We start from the raw sequence: 5,000 nt of genomic DNA on the forward strand, positions 1-5,000 counted from the left end.
TCGTTAAGAGAATCCAGACATTAATGTATCAAATATATATATATGGCTTATTTGAATATGAAAAAACACGTAAAAATGTGCAAAAATTTATCATATATATATATATATATATATATGTGTGTGTGTACACTTAAATGATCCTACATCATTAATCCTTTCTGGAAGGAGAAATTATTTAGGAACTATGATCTCCAATACAGGATCTTTAGATTTAGAGTTTAGTGAAAGATTGAAAAAAGCAAATCAGACAATGGCTAAGTTAAGTAAATTTGGAAATAAAATACCCTGAAATTACATATAAATATCAGATTATATATGAGTTTAGTGAGATCGGTGTTACTCTGTGGACATTTACCTCCCAATATCATATTGGGAGGTAAATGGCAGGACAGGATTAGAAATGAAACTATAAGAGATTACTCGAGTGCAATATGTGGATGAAATCATGATGAGGGGTAGATGGAGATGGTTTTGCATGCTCTTCGCACCCCCCCCCCCCCAAGAGAGAGATTAGTTCACCAAACTTTCAGCTGGGTTCCACAAGGCACTAGAAGAGTTGGAAGACTCAGGCCTAGATGGCTGAGGACTATGAAGTGTGAAGTATGAGATGAATGGAGAAGTACTGAATTAAAAGTTCAAGACAAAGACCACTGGCGAAATCTAACCGAGGAGATATATATATATATATATGCCTGTATGTTGTAACTTTAAATTTTGTGTCTAAAACAACTTGAATTTAAACAAAAAAATATTTCAACTTAGTGTATATTGTATCAAAATATGTTGTAGTTGTGATCTTTCGAATTTACCGAGTAGGCGACGGACTAAGTAACCTCTCTCTCTCTCTCTCTCTCTCTCTCTCTCTCTCTCTCTCCCCTGTTGATTTAATTTCTCCCCCAAGATGTGAAAATGACCCTTGATAATCGGACTATTTAGGTCCCATTTACTTCAGACTCCTAAGGCGGATCTTGTGTCAGCGAGATTGGCTTATAAGTGGTTCTTCCGATCTCTCTCTCTCTCTCTCTCTCTCTCTCTCTCTCTCTCTCGTGAAATATCTGGTGAACCTCTTACATGGCTATTCTCTTAAGACTGTTTTTGTTAATAGAATGTGTTGTGACCTTGAAGGAGATATGACTTCTTTTTTTCGTTCTCAACTTATATGAGAAATAAAAGGGAGTGCTACGTCGACATATCTGGCCAGGTAAAAAAGTTTGTTGGACCTGACCCAAAGAACGATTCACGAGGGCTTTCATTTTAAAATATCGGGTAGGGTTTTCCTTTTTTACACACACACACACACACACACACTTCCTAGATGTTACATCATCGAGCGGAGTATTAATGGGTCCCGTTTATCATACGGTTGGATTTTTATTGCCAGGCGTTATGAAAGGCCCGAGTTAACCATTCAGATTCATTGTATTGATTTTACAGTATTTACTGAACCTATTGGTCTTCGTGCTGTGACAAAGGCGCACACCGGCGTGACTTTTTTTTAACTAATTTGTTGGCTCACGTTCAGTTTTTTATTCATTGGATAAGAAACCTTTTTTTTTTTTCTTAAGCTGAATAAGAATGATGGCAGTTACGTAACTATGGCAGGAATAGAGGGAAACTTAAGTATTAGTAAGAGTAATGTAAAGTGTGGTTTGACCACAATTTCATTTATATAAAGGTACATTATTCGTATTGAGGTGTTAATATTAACATAGTACAATAATTTCTTTTTATTCTCTTTGTCTTTTAGTCTTCTTGGCTGTGGATAAAGTATTTTCTGATGATGAAGTTGATCCTTTTGGATTTTGCAAATTGGGAGAATCGGTGAGACATGGGAGAGTTTGTAACGTGTCTTGTATTTTTCCTGCTGATTGATGCTGTGTTTCGTGAAAATGACTTTAATGGGGAGTCAAGTCCGAATTAGGTTCATTGTCAGGTGTGGAGTCTTAAGTGATGTGCTAATTGTAATAAATGCTTTCAGTCTGTGATTTTGCAACACCTCAAATGAAAGGAACAAATAGAGCCTGAGTCTGACGGCAGTCCATTATCAGTTGGTCCTCAACATGACACCGAAATGGGACAGTTCCTACAGCCATCTGATCTCTTAATCATCGTGATCCGTGACCGACTCGATGAAACTTAATGATTTCCTGTGATATCATTTTTCATGGTGACTTTCTCGATGGCGTGAAAGGGATGTACTCTATAGAATACGTGATTTGATACACTACTACTTCTGTTACTACCCCTGACCCTCTGTCCTCATAGAATCGATGAATCAGACCTTATATCCTGGATTCAATGGGTTCGCTTATCTAATCCGCTGTCATTTTGGGCACATGGACCTGCATACCAGACGATACTATTAGATACCTTGGACTGCTCAACTATAGGGGAATCACTTGGATGCGTCTTTGATATATACAGCCATTTCATGTGTGTGTGTCACTGATTAGGATAGCATAGAGTTCAAAATAAAAATGAAATAAAAATGGGCAAAGCTTCTTCATATAAATCCCCTACGCAAGTCTTCAGTCCAAGTAGAAGTGGAATAGATTTTTAGTACCCACATCAACATTCAGCAAATCCATCATTTTGGTTCCGGTCGAAATAAAACAAAGACGAAAAGGTCATCCATTAAGAAGACGTAATTCTAGGAGACTCAACCAGTTCGAACTACTACTGTCCCGTCAAATCAATAAGTAAAGCCTTATATCACATCATACCCTTTGTGAAGGCCATGTTGAGTTGATTGAATTTATAGGAAGATTTTATGTTGGCGGTTTAGTCTTTAAAATGAAGGTATACAAATCTACGAAGGTCTCTTTGTCACCCCATATGGATAGCTGGAATCTCTCTCTCTCTCTCTCTCTCTCTCTCTCTCTCTCTCTCACGTGCAGGTGTGACGAGAAACATTGGATAAAGTACTGAGGACTTTCTTGGAATAATCATGTTAATTTCATGAATGATGGTGACCTTTTCATAGAAGCTGACATCCGGCAACTTTAGTTGCCCGAATTATGTATTCACTCCAGCCCCCCCCCCCCCTCCCCTATCCACCCCCCCACCCCCCTCCGTATGTGTAGCTCCGGAGACACCTGGTATTCAAGTGCAAAAATAAGATATAGTAAGTAATTGCCCAAAAAAGGTGTTATATAGGCTTATTATATACTAGATAATGGCCCTTATACTCTTAATGTGTTGAAGTTATGTTGTGGGAAAGGATGTAATTAATTAAATTTATCTTAAGTGCTGTATTGTTTAGATGATTAAATGACATAATTTGGGGTTGATAGAGAGAGAGAGAGAGAGAGAGAGAGAGAGAGAGAGAGAGAGAGAGAGATTTTGGTCATAAAGTAACTTAGAACTTAGCATATGTTTCCAAGAAAGGGTTTCCAGGATTTAAGATATGTTATCCCATCAGAAATTACATCAGTAAATTATGATCCTTGTGGCCTGGTTCGAATCTGATTCCTGGCTTTAGAAAGTCTGACTCATGTTTAGATGAAGGTTGCCAAAGGGGATTCTTTGAACAGCCTACAGGCGCGTTACAAGATGAAGTAAATGTTTGTAGAATTTTTCTTGTGGCATTTTTTAAGCCGTTATTTTATCATTTGTCAGTAGGATTATTTCTTATATCCTTTTATTAGTTTATTATATTGCTAAATGAAATACCTGGAACCCATTTTAGAATCAACGTAGAAGAATGACCGTAAGCCTAAAATAACGTATATCTCATAAATGCAATATTAAAGGATGGGGCCAAATCCTTGTCACGATCCTTTGAGACATCTTGAACCCCGAAGCATTCAAAACTGAAGATGGGTCAAAAACTACCTTGATGCTCGAATGGTGTTCGTTTGAGTGGTGACGAAATTGGAGAATCTCAGCCCGTGAATTTAGACGGTGTTTGTTCTTTCGTGTTCTGTGCACTGTAATGCGAGAGGTTCTGGGTGGGCAGTTTTATATACAAGTCGGTTTCCCAATAATAGGATATTTGCTTATACTGGGTGACTGACTTATATAACCAATTGGTATTTTATCTGCTGCACGAAGAACATCCTGGAAATAAAATGAAGATTTTTTATTGTACCATAGAAAATTAAATTTGTACATTTTTTTAGTACTATGCATGTTAACAATTTTTCATTGACTTTTACATTATTGTTATGGAGTTCTGAGCGAGTTTGTTTGGGAACGGTTTCAATGTAAATATCAATCACAATGGCATTTAATATCGAATCCTATGCCACTGCTGGCTTGTTTCGACTCATAAGCATAGGTTCGAATCCTTGCCCAGCCAAAAGCCTTTATCATAAATGAATTTCAAGTTGATATATATTCCCACAGGTAGATTTCGATTTTAAATGCCATTGTGATTTATGTGAATATATATATATGTATATATATGTGTATATATATATATATATATATATATATATATATATATATATATATATATATATATATAATTTTTCAATTATACAATTCTACCTTTTACTAATAAGAATTCGTCAACAATCTCTCTCTCTCTCTCTCTCTCTCTCTCTCTCTCTCTCTCTTTGTGGATATACATTCCCAAAGGTAGAATTCGTTATTTAATGTCATTGTGGTCGATGTATATATATATATATATATATATATATATATATATATATATATATATATATAATAGGAAATATAAGATTTAAGTCCTGACTAGTTTCGTGTTTCTTCGTCAGAGGACTCTGAAGAAGTAACACGAAACTAGTCAAGACTTAAATCTTATATTTCCTATTTTCATTTTCCCTGTGGTTCTTTTTCATCTGAGCATCACGTTTCCCTTTGTTTTTTACACATTCACACACACACACACATATATATATTATATATATATGTATATATATATATATATATATATATATATATATATATATATATATATATATATATATGCACATACATCTATAATATTTATTTTTCAATTATACAATCCTACCTGTTACTAATAAAATTTTGTCAAC

General features: G+C 35.4%; 1 protein-coding gene across 3 annotated transcripts in view; it reads left to right on the forward strand.

Annotated features, from left to right (window-relative positions):
* egh (beta-1,4-mannosyltransferase egh) overlaps positions 1–5,000 on the forward strand; it is a 211,099-nt gene that overhangs the window by 163,863 nt on the left and 42,236 nt on the right. The window lies entirely within an intron of this gene.

Source organism: Palaemon carinicauda, chromosome 44 (genome assembly GCF_036898095.1).
Source record: "Palaemon carinicauda isolate YSFRI2023 chromosome 44, ASM3689809v2, whole genome shotgun sequence".
Classification (NCBI taxonomy): domain Eukaryota; kingdom Metazoa; phylum Arthropoda; class Malacostraca; order Decapoda; family Palaemonidae; genus Palaemon; species Palaemon carinicauda.